This window comes from Carassius auratus, chromosome 19, assembly GCF_003368295.1.
Source record: "Carassius auratus strain Wakin chromosome 19, ASM336829v1, whole genome shotgun sequence".
NCBI lineage: Eukaryota > Metazoa > Chordata > Actinopteri > Cypriniformes > Cyprinidae > Carassius > Carassius auratus.
In genome coordinates this window covers 20,119,129-20,136,218 of record NC_039261.1, presented here as the reverse complement: position 1 = coordinate 20,136,218, position 17,090 = coordinate 20,119,129, and the positions used below count along the sequence as shown (strand labels likewise).

Sequence of the window (17,090 nt, the reverse complement as noted above, 5' to 3'; positions counted from 1 at the left end):
GAGATGTCATCCTCAGGAGATGTTTGGTCTGCTACTCTGAACAAAGTGGCAGTGTGGGTCTTCGTCGTCGAATCTGAAAGACAAGTAGTGGAGAATCGTTAACGGGAAAAATCTAAGAAAATCAGTGAGAAGCCAGTACACCTTTACTCACAGTGATTACAGAAATGACATGGTTAGTCCTCCTGCAACATAATACATTTTACAACATCTTTGCTAGTGACAAAAGTTTGTTATTTGACTTATCTTATTTACTTTTAAGTGAACCATTCTCTATTTGTTTACTTTACATTTGTATTTATTTGCCATTAATTTCTCCGACAATCTATAACAACACCCTGCAATATCCCTATTTGGGAAACCGGTTCTAGATGTTGACTTTAATGAGGACTTTGAATATATGTCATTGCACGTGTGACAGCTTGGCCAAAAATGTGAATTAGAGAATTGTATCCGAAGCCTCACTCCACTCAAACCTGTCCCTGAACAGAAAACATTCATACAAATCTGCCTGATATCAATTGCACAGGACACAAATGGAAAAAGTGACTCTAGAGCACAACGACGCTCAAAAGTACACAAAGAACTGACTGACTAATGATCTCAAGAAAATAGCTCTTCCTCAACTAATCTCCTAGTCGAACTCTGCCAGGTAAACAATCCCACATCATGGCAAAATCCTGACTGAAACCTCACAATTCTTAACTGAGAGTTCACTAAAAGAGAATAGGAGAATAGTTAGTGACCTTCACAGTTTGGTCCAAGACAGATTTCCCTCCAGGTACAATAACGTATTTTTTGTTTTAATCACAATTGATAATTGCAGATAAATGCATTTTCACAAATCAATTGTCAAACTTATTTGAAAATGAGACAACCAGTCAATAAGTTCGATCCCAAACTATACCCAAGTGATTTGAGCTCTGATCAAAAGAGAACGTCTTTCACAAAAGAGCACCTGATTAGATTTCAGAAGAACCTTGAAGGATTACGCAAGTCTTCCTTTAACACAGCAGTTCTCATCTCCAGCCTTGCAGAGTTAGCTCCAACCCTAATCAATCACACCGGAACAAGCTAATCAAGGTCTTCTGGATTACTAGAAAGTTACAGGGTAAGTTTGATCAAGGTTAGAGCTAAACTCTGTGGGGGTTTTTACACAACACAATTTTCAACTAAAAACATTTTCATGCATTATTGCCATTCCTTTCCACAACTTGGGGGCCTAAAAATGCAAACTTTTGAAAAAAGAAAAGTGCAATTTGTCATCTCTGTGCAAACTACAAAAACGCAAATTTGTGGAAATGGTGATGTAATGCACATTAATTTTCAGTCTATAGGCATATGTGTGTATGTGTGCGGACATGTAGTGTTTGTATACAAAGTGATATCGCCAACTACTGGGCCAGCATGCCATAATAGTGTTTTTAGTCATTTTCATGGATCCGTGTTTGTAAGCACATTTTTTTGTTTGTTTAAAAGAACAATGTTCTTAGTGTATAGAACATTTTAATAATCTAAAGAGTCTTTTTGAGGAATGATAAGATTCCAAGGTTTTTCATGTTATTTTAAAAAAAAAAAAATATTTTTTATTACAGAGAAACATATGGTTTTTGAATAACTAAATTATAAATGTTCTTGAATACCTTGCTAACAATAGCAGGCTAAAAGCATAAAATCCCACCCTCCCTGCAAATCACTCTCCAAAGCCACACCTCCTGCGAAACACACGAATGTGATCTTATTCACCGGCGATAAAAACATTACAGTACAAAGTGCATAATATTACAATGCTAACACCTTCCATTCTCAGTCGGTCTGCAGTAGCGTAATGGAACGCACTGATGACGTACCATGTCTGCATGAACAAGATGTGTCAATGTATGCGAAAACATACCATTGACAGGCAGGTTAGCACAGCCCTCGGACCGAGGGGTATGATTGGACAAACATTTTATGCCCCTACACCTTCCACAGATGATATAAATACATTTAGACCACTTAACTCAGTGATTGATTGCTATGGGGATGTGACTTTAAACCAGCTTAATTTTTTTTTTTAAACCAAATCATCTACCCTGCTTTTAAAAAAGTTCTGCAGTGGAATCTAATTCAAACATTTGCTGTAGATAAAGCTTTTTTTACATAATGAAAAACACTGAATAAGAGTAAACCTCTTAGTGTTACCAATAAGCTCTCCAAATAAAAGACAAGAAATAATTGTAGCCCTTTTAAATATCCCACAGGCCACCTGGATGTTCTTCAGCAGCACTGGAGCAGAGTTCACAGTGCTCTGGGAGGAAGCAAAGTGTTCTTTGGCAAATCCTCCTCCACAACACGACTGGGTAAGGGTGAAACAGAAACACAGTCAAACAGCTTTTGTGTTGTTTGCTACAACTAACTTTGATGAGGTTCAGAGCACTTTTTTGCTTTTTGAAGCCAATCATGCAGAAATACAGATAGTTACTTCTCAGAACTCCATGCAGTCTAAAGAAAAGAAAAGAACATTCTTTCCCAGATGTTCTTTCACATATGCCATGTATACACATAATTGCTAACTGACATAAAACATTGTCTCCCATCTCAAAAAAAAAAAAAAAAAAAAACTTGTGCAATTTGCCAACTTTTCCATCTCCAGCCCTTTTTCACTCTTGGATGTGCTCTCAAAACAAACCTGTCATGCATGTGTTCCTTCAACATTCAATATTTCCTGCAGTCTTAGACAACACAGTTCTTCTATTCACTGACCGTCTGATGCATATTACAAACTAAACTCTAGTCCAGCCAGCTGACTTAACACAAATTCAAGAGTATCAGTCTGTCTGGAGACAAGGTTATATTTATAAAGTCTTGGGGTTGATAAAACCAGCACTTTTGAAGAGGAAATTATCACTGATTTTGCCAAAGTATTATCTGATGCAAAGCAATATTCACATATTCATGATTTTGTTCTCTACAAAAACCTGTGATGATTAGCAGTTTAATGCATGAGTGTGATGCATAGAATAAGGTCACAGTAAGTGATGCACTGACAACCACAAAGCAACAAGCTGAAACCACTTAGAAAACCCCTAGAAACCACAGTGACACACTAAAATCAACAGCTCTCTCTCCACCTTCAATACCACGACTTAGGTGCCCTTGAGCAAGGCATCGAACCCCCAACTGCTCCCCGGGCGCCGCAGCATAAATGGCTGCCCACTGCTCCGGGTGTGTGCTCACAGTGTGTGTGTGTTCACTGCTTTGTGTGTGTGCATTTCGGATGGGTTAAATGCAGAGGCAAATTCTGCAAATTCTGAGTATGGGTCACCATACTTGGCTGAATGTCACTTCACTTCACTTCACGCAAGTGTATAACACAGTAAATCCAATTAGAACACCCTAGCAACTGCATAAAATAAAGCAACTTAGAACACCCTAGCAACTGCATAACACAAAGCCAATTAGAACACCCTAGCAACTGCATAAAACATTAAAACACCCTAGCAACTGCATAACACAGTAAAGCCCAATTAGAACACCCTAGCAACTGTATACACATTAAAACACCCTAGCAACTGCATAACACAGTAAAGCCAATTAGAACACCCTAGCAACTGTATAACACATTAAAACAACCTAGCAACTGCATAACAACAAAGCAACTTAGAACACCCTAGCAACTGCATAACACATTTATACCACTTAAAATACCCTAGCAACTGCATAACACATTAAAACACCCTAGCAACTGCATAACACAAAGCAACTTAGAACACCCTAGCAACTGCATAAAACACTAAATCACTTAAAATACCCTAGCAACTGCATAACAAATTAAAACACCCTAGCAACTGCATAATACAAAGCAACTTAGGACACCCTAGCAACTGCATAAAACACTAAAATCACATAAATTCCCTAGCAACTGCATAACACATTAAAACACCCTAGCAACTGCATAACACAAAGCATCTTAGAACACCCTAGCAACTGCATAACACATTAAAACCACTTAAAATACCCTAGCAACTGCATAACCACACATTAGAATCACCCAGAACACCCTAGTAACCGCATAACACAAAGTCACTTAGAACATCTTAGAAACCAAATAAATTAAAACCCTTAAAAGAGCCTAGAAACCACATAGTCACACATCAGAAACACTCAGAACACCATAGCAACCGCATAACATATTAAAGCCACTTAGAACACTCTAGCAACCACATAAAATATTAAAACCCTCTCAGAAGAACACCCTAGCAAAAATGCAGCCAAAAAATAATAAAATAAAAAAATAAAACCTTAGCAGCTACCTAGCAACATATTTGCAGTTATCATGGCAGCAACACCACTCACATTTACTTGAGGAAAGTACAAACTTCCAGTTTATATAGTTCTTTAAGTTGATGTTTTGTCTTTTTGTGGTTGACAGTCATTTTATCCTAAAAACGATCAAGTTCTTATGCTCTGACTCAAGTCACACCTAATGTTAAGTACCCAAATCGGTAACACTTTATAATAACTGCATGCTATTAATCATTAGTTTAGCATTAGGAAACAGTTAATTCATCATTTATAAAGCATTAATAGACATTTATAAGCAGTTTATAAATACAGATATAAATGCTTTATACCTGATTTAAAAGCATATCTATAATGTATTTAATAATAGTTTTTTCATACTTTATTGATGATCAATTTATCATTTCTAAATTAAGAATAACATTATTTACACACCAGTTATTAAGGAGTTGTCTGTGGTTAATAAGATCACTTAGAAATTGTAAGTAAATGATTAATAAACTATTTAAATGTGCATTCATACATCTTTTTATTCAGACATATAGTAATAGTTACTTATAGTGTTATTAAATGGTTTATTAACATGTATTTCTTCTGTAATTCAGGGTTAATTCAGGTAGTTATAAAACATATGTAGTTGTTAGTTAACTATTTTGTGAGCTCATCTTAAGTGAGGACTATTTATGCCTTGTAAAGCTTTTACAAATGAGATTTAAAGGCTTTTAATATTTCTATGTTCTGTGTCACTGTGTTGTGTTTGTTTCTGTTTTTTTGTTTAAAAGATAACTGAGCCTTTAAACATCCTTTATAAATGCTTTACAAGGCATAACTAGTCCTCACTTTAGATGAGCTCACATAAATAGTTAACTGACCACTACTAAATGATTTAACTACCTTAATTTACTACATTTCTTGTGATCTTATGATGTGATCTCACTGGCAACTCCTAAATAACTGGTTTGTAAATAATGCTATACTTCATTGAGAAATGATAAATTGATCATGAATAAAGTATGAAAATACAATTATTAAACACATTATAGATATGCTTTTAAATCAAGAATAAAGCATTTATATCTGTATTTATAAACTGCTTATTACTGTTAATATTACTGTGCTTATTAATGCTTAATAAATTATGAATTATCTGTTTACTAATGCTTAATTAATGATTAATAGTGTGCAGCTATTATAAAGTGTTACCCACAAATCACATTACCGTACAGAGGAAAAGACAAAATCGGCTACATCTTTGTACACGTAAAATAACTAGAGCACTCCAAATCTTTCCTGGCTTTTGGTGACTCTCTTTACACAAGGTGCAGACATGTTAAATTCATTAACAAAACAGCTGTTATGAAGACAGGCTAACAGCATTTTCTACGCAAGCAGCAAGTCCTGTGTTCCAGATGGATTTGCCATTATGATATTATGAGTCCTCCTTTCCCTCAGGTTCTGTTAAATATTTGTGCTTTACTCTTACACAAACGGTTACAACATTTTTCGCATTGCAGACTAGAAACGCTCATGGTTTAGAGACAAAAAATAAATTGCAAGCAACAACCTAGCTGCTCAGAGATGTACATAATAATTACAGTAAACCGAGCGACAATTATCTGAATAATATTTGAATAATATATTAAATGAGTGACATTTATTTGAATAATATATAAAATATAATCAAATACATTTTAATAAATCTAAAATATATATAGACAATGTTGACTTTATATATAAAGATATATATATACTCTATACACTTTATTAAATACAGTGTGTGTGTGTGTGTCATATATATATATATATACACACACACACACAGACACAAATATTTTTCTCTAATGCATGGCTCAAATTACTGTAATCTATATATTTATTATTTTTTATCACCAAGCAATGTTGCAATATGATTAAATTGCTTGGACATACACATCCTCAACACACACACATTTCAGCATGAACTGAGCAGTGAATCTGATGCTGTCTGTCCCTGTGGATAGACTTAAAAAATAAAATCAGAGTCCTTGCTCATTTCTGTTTACAACACACACAGCACCAAATGTTACCTCGTGACGTCAGCGAGTCTGTGTGTGTGTGTAGACAGTGGATTAACTGTAAAATCCAGAGTCTAGCAACTTTTTACTCAGTGTTTTTCACTCATGTCCCAGAAGGCCGTATTTCTCTGCAACTCTTCAGCAGATTTCCAGTCACCGGCTGTGGAGCGCAGCTTGACCATTGTGAGATTTCAATGACAGTTTTGCACTGCTGAAATTACATAATCTCACTCTCTGGCACTGTCATCACCTCTTCATAATACAAGCTGGCACCATCGCCTTATGTAATATATTATGTGCCCTTTTGCTTTTAGATTCAAGCTATATTTAGAGTCTGAGGCCATATTGGAAATCGGAGATTTTAAATGTAGTTCAAATCTGAAAATCTAAAATTTCTGGACAGTTTCTGAGTCACTTATGCTACGTGAATCACTCTCAAATCTGGAAACAATGAGCATTATAAATTATGTTTATGTGCCGTTGTCAGTAATGCAAAACGAAAATACTACAACAAATTCATAAAATGTAAATGTATTTTTGTCAACTCACTCAAATCATTATATTATCATTTATAATTAAAAACCTATAAAATAAAAATCTACATCCAGTCTGTTATAAAAACAAATTAAATCTATACTCATTAATATCAAATGAAATCTATATCCAATCTGGTATGGAATTGAAAACAAAAATCTGCATATGTTCTATTGTAAATTTTTGACAATTATTATCATAAAAAAAAAATCAAATCTACATACTATCTAGATGAAATAAAAGCTACACCTATTCTATTATAAATTAAGATATAGTTTATTAAATCTGTTATACAAAATATGATACAAAAAATAATACAATTAAAAAACCTACATCCAGTTTATCATCAAAAAAAAATAAAAAATAAATCTAAATCTATTATGAATTAAAATTAATAAAATACAAATGTTTGCTCAATTTGTAAATGCTTTTATCCAAAGCAACTTGCATTCCACTTTTATAGGGACAGTCCCCCTTGAGTGACCGGAGGTCAAAGACTGAAAGTTCACTGCTGATAGAAAGCAAACCAAACCAACACGCTCATGCCCATCCTATGCTGCAACCACCCACCGCACTACACCATGAATGACAGATCCCACAGGCTAACCCAAAACCAACAAATAAAAGCAATGTATCAGTGCTTCAAACTGCCTAAAAATAAAAAATAAATAAAAAAATGGCAGTGTGTAGAACTCAACAACATGTCACAGTCTGTCAATAGAGCTTCAGCTGTATTGGACCCAGAACATTCCTCTAGTTGATCAATACTTTACTGTCTTTCTAATCTAGAAGCAGCAGGAGCTGTTTAGTCTAATGGCTTGTGTGATGATGACCCTGTGCATTTTTAGGTCATAGATAAACAGACAGTAATCAATGAACCCCTAAGTGTCCTTTAGGTAAATACTCTCACAATGTCTGACAGCTCTTATAGCAATCTATAGTGCCTTAGGATTAGATAGCACAATAATATAGTGACATTTACCTTTGGAGAGATTAATCATATGAGAAACGATAATCCTGATGTCATTCTTTCTAGAATCACTGGCTTAAATGTATAGCAGCAAATCAGCGAATCAGAATGATTTCTAAAGGATCATGTGACCCTGAAGACTGCAGTTATGATGCTGAAAATACAGCTTTGCATCACAGGAATAATCAAATTTTAAAATTGTTAATATATTTCACAATATTACTATTTTACTATAAATAAACGCAGCCTTGGAATGTGTTAGAAGCTTCTTACAAAGCCTTTAAAACTAAAATGGTAGTATCCTGTAGTTTAAAGGAGTTCAGTAAAACACTGGCTCACATTTATATGTGCTTGTATTAGATGTTTCCTGGAGCAGTGTTTGTCTTCACTAAATCGCTCTTATATAAACCACTCTTCTCATTGTTTTTTCCTGTTTACTTGAACTCATAGTTGCCACAATGAAGTGCATCGTCTTTTCACTGTGTGATGCACATAAAATGATATCAAGTGTATTTTGGCCTAGATGAGTGTAACTTGAGGCACAAACTCATTTTTCGGTCATATAAAGTAGTTAAGATCTAAAGTGGATCAAAACCAAAAGTTTTCCCAAAACCAAAATGCATTCTTTTCTTAGGACAACTTTTCTGATCCACTTCAAATGTTGACTACTGTATTTCATATGTCTTATAAGGGAGACCAGGTATAGTTTTCACACTTTTTACTTCATTGCCTTAAAGTCTTTACTACAGCAAAACTATTAAACTTTTCCACCATTACTGACAAGGAAAAAATACAATTCATAAAACCCAATAGCAGGGCATGTTGTCAATGACAATTTCCCCATGTGACCGCATCACAAATAAAACAAGGTGTTAATTTTTCCATTTATCCAACTTTTTGTGTGTGTGTGTGTAACAGACATTCATTTTAGCGTCATAATGAAATTCAGATCTAGGATGATGAAGTTCCCTGGGTGTTTTATCTCCTTTGGGACATCTAAAGTTAAACTGTGCTGCCATATATATATATATATATATATATAGAGAGAGAGAGAGAGAGAGAGAGAGAGAATCCATAGTCTGGATCAGCGTCGGCTGTACTTCATCTAGTGTGTACCTTAAATAAGATAAAGGTGAATAGGTGAAGAAATGAAACGGGTTACTAGTTCACATCTCAATGTCTTCAGTGATCTCTGTTCTTCAGAGGTCCTTGTTACAAAAGTAGCTGAAGGTTTCGCAGGCAATTATAAAATCTAGGACGGAGAAGTAGCAACCCTGATTTCTGTTAAAATATGAAGTTAAGAAGTGGCACGCAACCCTGTCTAAGTCATTTGTGGTGTCCACACAGTGCAAAAATCATTTTCTTTGCATTGTTAGTAACACTTTACAATACAGTTCCATTTGTTAACTATATTTAACATGCGATGTTGCCATCAAACTGCACTTTCCACATGTACAGCTTAAAAAAATAAAAAAAATAAAATAAAAAAAATAAAGTGGAACTTAGTCATTTTCCAAAACCGCTAAGCAAATATATACAGTTTCAATACATACCGCATAGAGACGTCCTGCTGTAGTCATTGCTGCCGCTGCTCTCGTTCAATTTCTGCCTCGGGATCTGATTCTGTATCATAAATATACGCTGAATCTGACTGTTAGCCATGGTTTGTTTTGGATGATGTTTTTTTCCTCACGGTAATGTCACAGCTTCCACATGCTCTCAACGCAAAAGCCTACTCGCGCTCGTGATTCTTTAGCTCCGCCCACACGTCACGCCTCCAGCCGCTCGTGTTTTTCTGGGAAAAATCGGTACAGACTATCTTTCTCTTATAAATATAATAAAACTAAAGACTTTTTGTAGTTATGAAGGATGCAGTACTACTCTATAGGTACTCAAGATTAACACGATATTGAGTGAAAACGAGCATTTCACCCCCCCTTTAACTAATGTAATATTAACAAATGGAACCTTCTGGTAAAAATCTAAAATTACTTGAAAATTTGATGTCTTGAGTTTGTAGAATTTACATTTCTTGCTTTAAGCATTGATCACGAGACTAATAGATCACAAATACAGTAAAAACAATACTATGGTGGAATATTACAATCAAATGACTTTTTTATTGGAACATTTTAAAATGCTATTTATTTCTGTGATGCAAAGCTGAATTTTCAGCAGTCTTTACTCGATCCTTCAGAAATCATTCTAATATGATGACTTGCTGCTCAAGAAACATTTCTTATCATCATCGATGCTGAAAACAATTGTGATGCTTCTTATTTTTGTAGAAACCGTGATAAACTCACACTGAATAGAAAACAGCATTTATTTGAAATAGAAATCTAACATTATACATTTCTTTACTGTCAATTTTGATGAATGTAATGCTTCCTTGATGATATTTATGGATATATCTGATTAGATACTTAGCTGAATGCATATTTTGGAACCTGGCCGGAAGATTCAGTTAGAAACCAGAGAGGCAGGAAAAAAACTGATTCAGCTCAAGCTGTTCCACAGACGCTGCTGGACTGTTTCCATGAGCCACACAATACGATTAAAGAAGGAGAAGCTGATGTACACATTATCATATGATGTTGGAAACTACCTTAGATTTCTATTTAAGACAAAATGATCCAATGTTCTTCCTTTCATTGAAGATCTTTGTATAATTTGAGATCAGGCTAGAGAAGATGATCATTAGGTTTTGTTCATGTAACAGCCGCTGCTCTGCAAGCCATCCATTCATGAAATCTGGCACCAGCAAACACAACACATGCGTCCATCTCAAGAGGAGGCTTAAAGGTCACAACGTCCTTTCCATACAGAACATTACACTTGATGTTAAATGAAGGGTTCATGCAATATTTGACAATTCTGTCACCATTTTCTCACCCTCATGAAGTTTCAAACCTATATGAACGGCCAGATTTGTGAACAAATCATTCAGACCAAATTTGTGAACTTGATTAGTCAACTCAAAAATTGAAAAAATATATAAAAACTCAAGAAGTGGAGACTATAGTTATTATAGTTAACTACAAATTAAACCTGAAACTAAAATGTAAATCCAAAAAAAAAAAAAAAAACATACATATATATATATATATATATATATATATATATATATATATATATATATATATATATTACACATATACATATATATATATATATATACACATATATATACATATATACATATATATATATAAATATATATACACATATATATAAATATATATATATATATATATATATATATACTAAAATAACAAGACGATTAATATAGTGCATCCATGATACTAAAAATGGACTGTTTGGAGTGGAGACATTTTACAAATCTTCTCTTTTGGTGTTCCATTACAAAGTCAATTTGGCGAGTAACTAATGCATGTATGTTTATTTTTTTATGAATAATACCTTCACCGAATAAATGTGTTTACATATTTGCTATAGAGTGTAGACGTATCGGGTTTCTTTTCCTCGCACCTCTTTTAACTTGTGTCTCGCGAGGATGATTCGCTGGCCTATCTCTGCAGCAGCACAGTACAGAACAGCTCCCCGACCCACTTTGTTAAGACTAAAATTACAACACAAACAGGACAGGGAACTGGTCCAGGATGACAAACACACACAGTCTTTCATCTGTACTCTCAGAGATCCAGAAAAAAAGAAATTCACAGTCATCCGTGCACATCTTTATCTCAAAAATGCATGTGCAATGCAACTGAAGGCCAAAATCAATGGTGGACTTAGAAACATGCAGATGAACATGGTGCAGTTTACCCACTGCATGCAGAGGCAATAAAACCACATCCTGGTATCCAGAACATCAACTCACCCCAGTCCAGGTCACACACCGTTTACCATTTCCAGGACAGATTTATAGCCTTAAAACTTCGCTTTTTATGAGCGTGCTCAGTGAGTGTGTAGGGTAAACATAACTCCAGGTCAAATTTGACCCCAACATTAAAAGGAAAATTGAAAAATATTATTTTCATAAATAATATGAAGCCTATTTCTCAGACCATTAAGGTTGTTTTGCATTTTGGCATTACTTTAATGACAAATAAGCACATTTCTTCCAGGATGTCCTTTATTGTCATTAGATTGTCATTTCTGTAACATTTTTTTTTATTTTAAAATGGTACTTTTTTTTAAAATTATTAATATTAAAATAGCATGAATAACAAGTTATATACTTTTTTGTAATTTCCCTTACTTTCATTTGACTCCCTTTAGTATTGTAACAGAACTTATTTTTTAATCTTCATTTTAAAGTGCCACTATTATGAATTTTTAAAATGACCTTCCATGCAGTGTGTAACAAATGAATGAAAACATCCTGCTAAGTATTAAATCTGAAAGTGCTCCATACAAAGTTATTGTCTCTCAACAGAAAGTTGACTCTGAATCATTGAAACGAGTCGTTCTTAAAGGGATCCCTGGGAATGAAGACTTGTATAGCTTAATGTATATATGTAGTGGAAAACCCTTTAAAGATTTGTTATAAAAAAAAAAAATCACATAGTTTTATACACATTTTGGACTTTGGGGCCCCATTATTCTGATGACGGAAAATGAATGAAAAAAACTACCTGTGAGCTACCCGTTACAGTTAAATCAGAATAGACAACTCAGAAAATAAAATACTGATATGATGACTACAGCTACTGAAAGAGTACTGAAACATCCTAACAGGATGGCATAGCATTTCTTATCTCAGCCATTTGTAAGCTGTTTCAGTAGCTGTGGTCCACTAGAAACCTCTAAGGTATCAGGGCTGAAGTGGAGATAAAAAAAGCGGGTCTTTAGGAAGTGTTATTCGTCCACATGCATCTTCCCATTCTTTTCTCCTCTTTTTATCGCTAGGAAATCAGTGAAGTCTTATATTGCTTCTCTTGTTGTAGTATAATATCAGTATTTAATTTTCTTGAAATGTGTATTCGGAGCTGTGTTGTGGTAAAAAGTGTCAGAAGCTCGCCGATTTCAACCATTTGACGTCATCAACGCAGAATGTACTGTGCACATAAAATAATGGTGTAAAAACGATGTCAATTTTTTTAAACAACACACATCTTTCATGGGTTTTCTATTAGATATTTCAATAAGAAACATAATTTATATCAAGCTATAATTGTCTTAATACCCGGGGATACCTTTAAAACAAACCCCAAGCCATTTCATGTTGACATCAACATATTGCCCGCCCACTTGGTCTTTTAGCATTGGTCTGGATGAAAATGCTAATTCATTCTTTGCCACTAGATGACACTTTTGGGGCGGTAAAAATAGCAGTTTCTAAATGCTGCTTTATTACAGGCATGATGAAATAAAAGTGAGACCAACAGAACCAATCACTGCATATTAGCTTCACGCAAAGGAGGGATTTTGAAAAATTAATCATTCAACTAATTGGTTGGGAGTCGTTGAGCAAATAAGGTAAAAATAAATGCATATTTAGAGACAATGAAAGTGTTTTTTTTTTTACCTTGCATGCATGTCAACCTGCTTTTGAGGACTCCCAAAACCAAAATGTAACCTTTCATTACCCATAGGGGAACTTTAAACATTCGATTTTTAAAAAGATTTTTAACAATTCTTTTTTAAATAAAACATCATACATAGAATAGCATACACAAGTAATACATTTGTATTGTAAGTTGTGCATTTGTATTTTTTGTCATTTCGATTATACTCATTAGATTCTAATTCATGTAACATTAAAATTAAAACATTTTTTTTTACAATTAAAATAGCATAAAATAACTACAATACAAATGAAAATATATAAATGTATTTTACATTAGAGTAATTCCATTTTTATTTTTGCACCAAATTCATGAAAATGTCCCACTATAATTTTTTTTTAAGAACTTAAATTAAGCCTCATCTGTTTTAAGTAAATCTGCTCATTTTCAAGTCTCATCATGCACGCTAACACTTCAAAGTGACTTTAAACCGCTTCACCAGGATAGCTCAGGGCCCAAAAGGGTCATTTCTACCAGTCAGCGTGTGTGTGTGTGTGTGTGTGAAAGTCATACCATCTCAACCTGCCGAGGGTCCAGCTGAGTTGGTTCTGTTGGTGGGACGGCGAACTGGATTTTCCTCCTTTCTTTGGGTTCCACGGGGCCCTCTGAGGGACTTGAGGGATCCATGATGTACTTTCGTCCTCTGTCAGTCTCACAAATATTCCTGGAATCTTCCTTTGCCTGTCTCAACATACATATGCACACACTCACACACACACACGTGGCGTCCTCCAGGCAGCTTTCTTCCTCTCTCCTCAACTCTTCTCTGATTTGTCTCTCTGTTGATCCTCTCAGATATGCCAGCGGCCTCTTTTTTTCCTTTCTCTTATCAGTGTGACCTCTGGTTTTCTCCCTCTCACAGTGTTTGGAGTCGATGTGGGAGTCCTTATATCAGCCGGAGGACGGAGAGGGGCGGAGCTCAGAGAGAGGATGGTACACTCGTGTGTTTTAGGGGGGTGTGCTGATTTCTAATCAGAAAAAAAAAGAGATAATCTCATCCAGCTGGCTGAGCCTCTTTTGGCCTCTATTTGTGAATAGAAGATTAACAAAGAGCAAGAGACATATAGAGAGAAGGCAATGATTCATGTCAGCAACCAGTTTCAATGTATACTTCAGTGTTTGAGATTCTAAAGAGCTGTTGATGCTGACAGTCATCAGGAGTGACACTGATTTGATGCTTAATACTGCATCAATAACTTGTCCAACTACAGTGGCTCCGACTTAAAGAGATAGTACACCAAAAAATGTAAATCCTTTCATCATTTACATGTCACCCTAACACTGTATGACTTGCTTTCTCTGTATTCTGTAACACAAAAGATGATTACTTGGATGATGTTTAATACAATGTCAACCCGTTTTTTAAAAGTGACAAGTTTCTACATGCCCTTTTGACAAACATGTGTAAAAATGCATCTGCATTAAAACACATTTTAAATGTGTGGCATGTTGTGATTATAACAGACGGTTTTCAAATTCTGCATACGTTTTAAAATCAGGAATCATTCAATGTTGTTATTGTAAAAAAAAATTGATTAATTGAAATAAAGCATAAAAATGACAAATTAAATAACTAAAAATATACATTTTAACATTTTAAAAGATAAACATCAAGACATTTAGAAAAACAGTGTTGCTTAAACTTATAATAAAAATGAAACCCGAAAATATAAAATGAAAAGCTGGTTAAAAACTTAATAAATACCATAAAAGAATGTAAATTAAATACTAAAACAGCAGTGGACAATTAAGCAACTGAAGCAACACTTGAATGGTTTTGTGACGCAAATGCACACCTGGGCAAGTTACATAAATAAAGCCATTATGTTGAGACTGTGCCTTAAGAACTATAGTATGACTAACTAGCAGTTAACCAAACAGAAGTCAGGCTGTTCAGTTTCAAATTAAACCAATCTAGGCTATGTTTTTATATAACTGACTTTAAAAGTTGTGAACGGTCTTAAACTTGTGAGACTACTGGTGTCTTTCCTTCAACAATAGTAAAAGAACAATCCTTTTAAGTTATATGTGCAGAAGTTGCACAATCAGGACACATTCCTCTCTCAACAATGACACTCGTGTCCACTGCACAGGAGACTTACTAGCGACACCTAACGGATAAAACAGGAAGTTAATAGGAAATAATGACCAAAACATTTTATACAGCACATAAAATTTGACCTGTAAACAGAGGATGAGCGGGTAAATTCCACTGAAAGAACATCCAGATCACATTTACCCTTAAGATTTTGTTTGAGATAAACATTATTTAAGCACTCAAACATCAAATAAATCTAAAAGTTTCCGCTTTGCCCGTCTGGTCTATTTCAGCATGAGAGTTCATATGAGAGCTGAAATTTAGCGGAGCACCAAAAATAGTGAGTGAAAATGGCTTCAATCAAACTGTCGTCAGCAGCTTGATCTCTTATTTGAGACGAAAGGAAACGAGTGAAACTCACTCACTGCTACAACATTTCAGCCAGGATTTTAGCACTGTATCTGGAAATGAACTGGCTATACATTAAATATACAGTTAAATATTAACAGAAGCTTTAAATAGAATTGGTTTTACATTCTCACCAAAATAAAAAGCATATAAATATATCCCATATACTATAATTCTGAAACAATGTAAATATTTCATGGTCCAAGGGCACAATAAATTGGTCAATAGCAGGTAAAAGACATGCACTGATACAAAAGATCACAAATAACTGCTGTTCTTTAAAAAACAACAACAACAAACCATTTAATTAGCATTAGTTCTAATAAATAAAATTACTTCAGACTGATGTAACTAAAGTAAATACCAAAAAAGTGCAACAAATGGTTCTTGCTCTTCTACTCTCATTTTTCCAAGTCCTGAATTCCACTGGGAACGAACCGAAAAATTCAGTATCTAATGACCATGTCAACAGCTGTGGACCACTCAGGAGGGCTAGCTTGTTTTTTTTTGTTTTTTTTAATGCCGCATTCTGCAGTTGGTTGAGCACAAATTTTCGCACTTCCATACTAATGCGTACTGACAAGTGTACGTCTCGACCTTCCCAATGCTGTTAGCAGCACTCAATGCCAGTGTCCTAAATCTCCGTTTGGCTTCGATGAGAAACTGCCTGACGGGGGGGGGGGGGGGGGGGGGGGGTCTTGATTAAAACAAACTCCTTGATATCAAACTTCTTATAAAATTTTTAGTTTACACAATACATGTATATGTATATTTATGTATAAATTCTCACACACACACACACAGTAAGTTTTGAAAATATTTACATGTATATATTTAGTTTATATATAGATATATTTAAGCAAAATATACACAGTACACACACGTAAACAAAAACGCAATTTAGATGTGATTAATCCCAAGTAATCATTTGACAACAGTGTTATTATTATTTTATTATAATACTCAACAGTAATCAGGGTAGATTTACTAATAACTTTGAGTCCTGTAATATCAGTGGAGTAGATTTTAGTTACTTTTATAACTGTTAAAGTGTTTAAAAACAGCTCAATAAAAGCAAATCTTACCTGTCTTAAACTTTTCTTCTCCTCTTTCACGCTGCTCCAAAGAGGTGTTACTACATTTTCTTTTGCACTGTTTGCAAAATACAACTGCTGAGCCACCACTCGGCACCCTAGCAACCACATAGCAACAAACTCAAAACGGCCAACACATAGCAATGTCATGGTAATCATGTACAAAAACCTACTATT

At 34.6% G+C, this 17,090-nt stretch overlaps 1 long non-coding RNA gene across 1 annotated transcript; it reads right to left on the bottom strand.

Annotated features, from left to right (window-relative positions):
• Positions 1 to 29: 29 nt before the first annotated feature.
• Positions 30 to 16,919, bottom strand: LOC113119786 (uncharacterized). Its single transcript, XR_003294511.1, has 3 exons — positions 16,905 to 16,919; positions 13,887 to 14,341; positions 30 to 73 (listed from the first exon to the last, which is right to left on the bottom strand). It is a non-coding gene; the product is annotated as an uncharacterized LOC113119786 (long non-coding RNA).
• Positions 16,920 to 17,090: the final 171 nt, after the last annotated feature.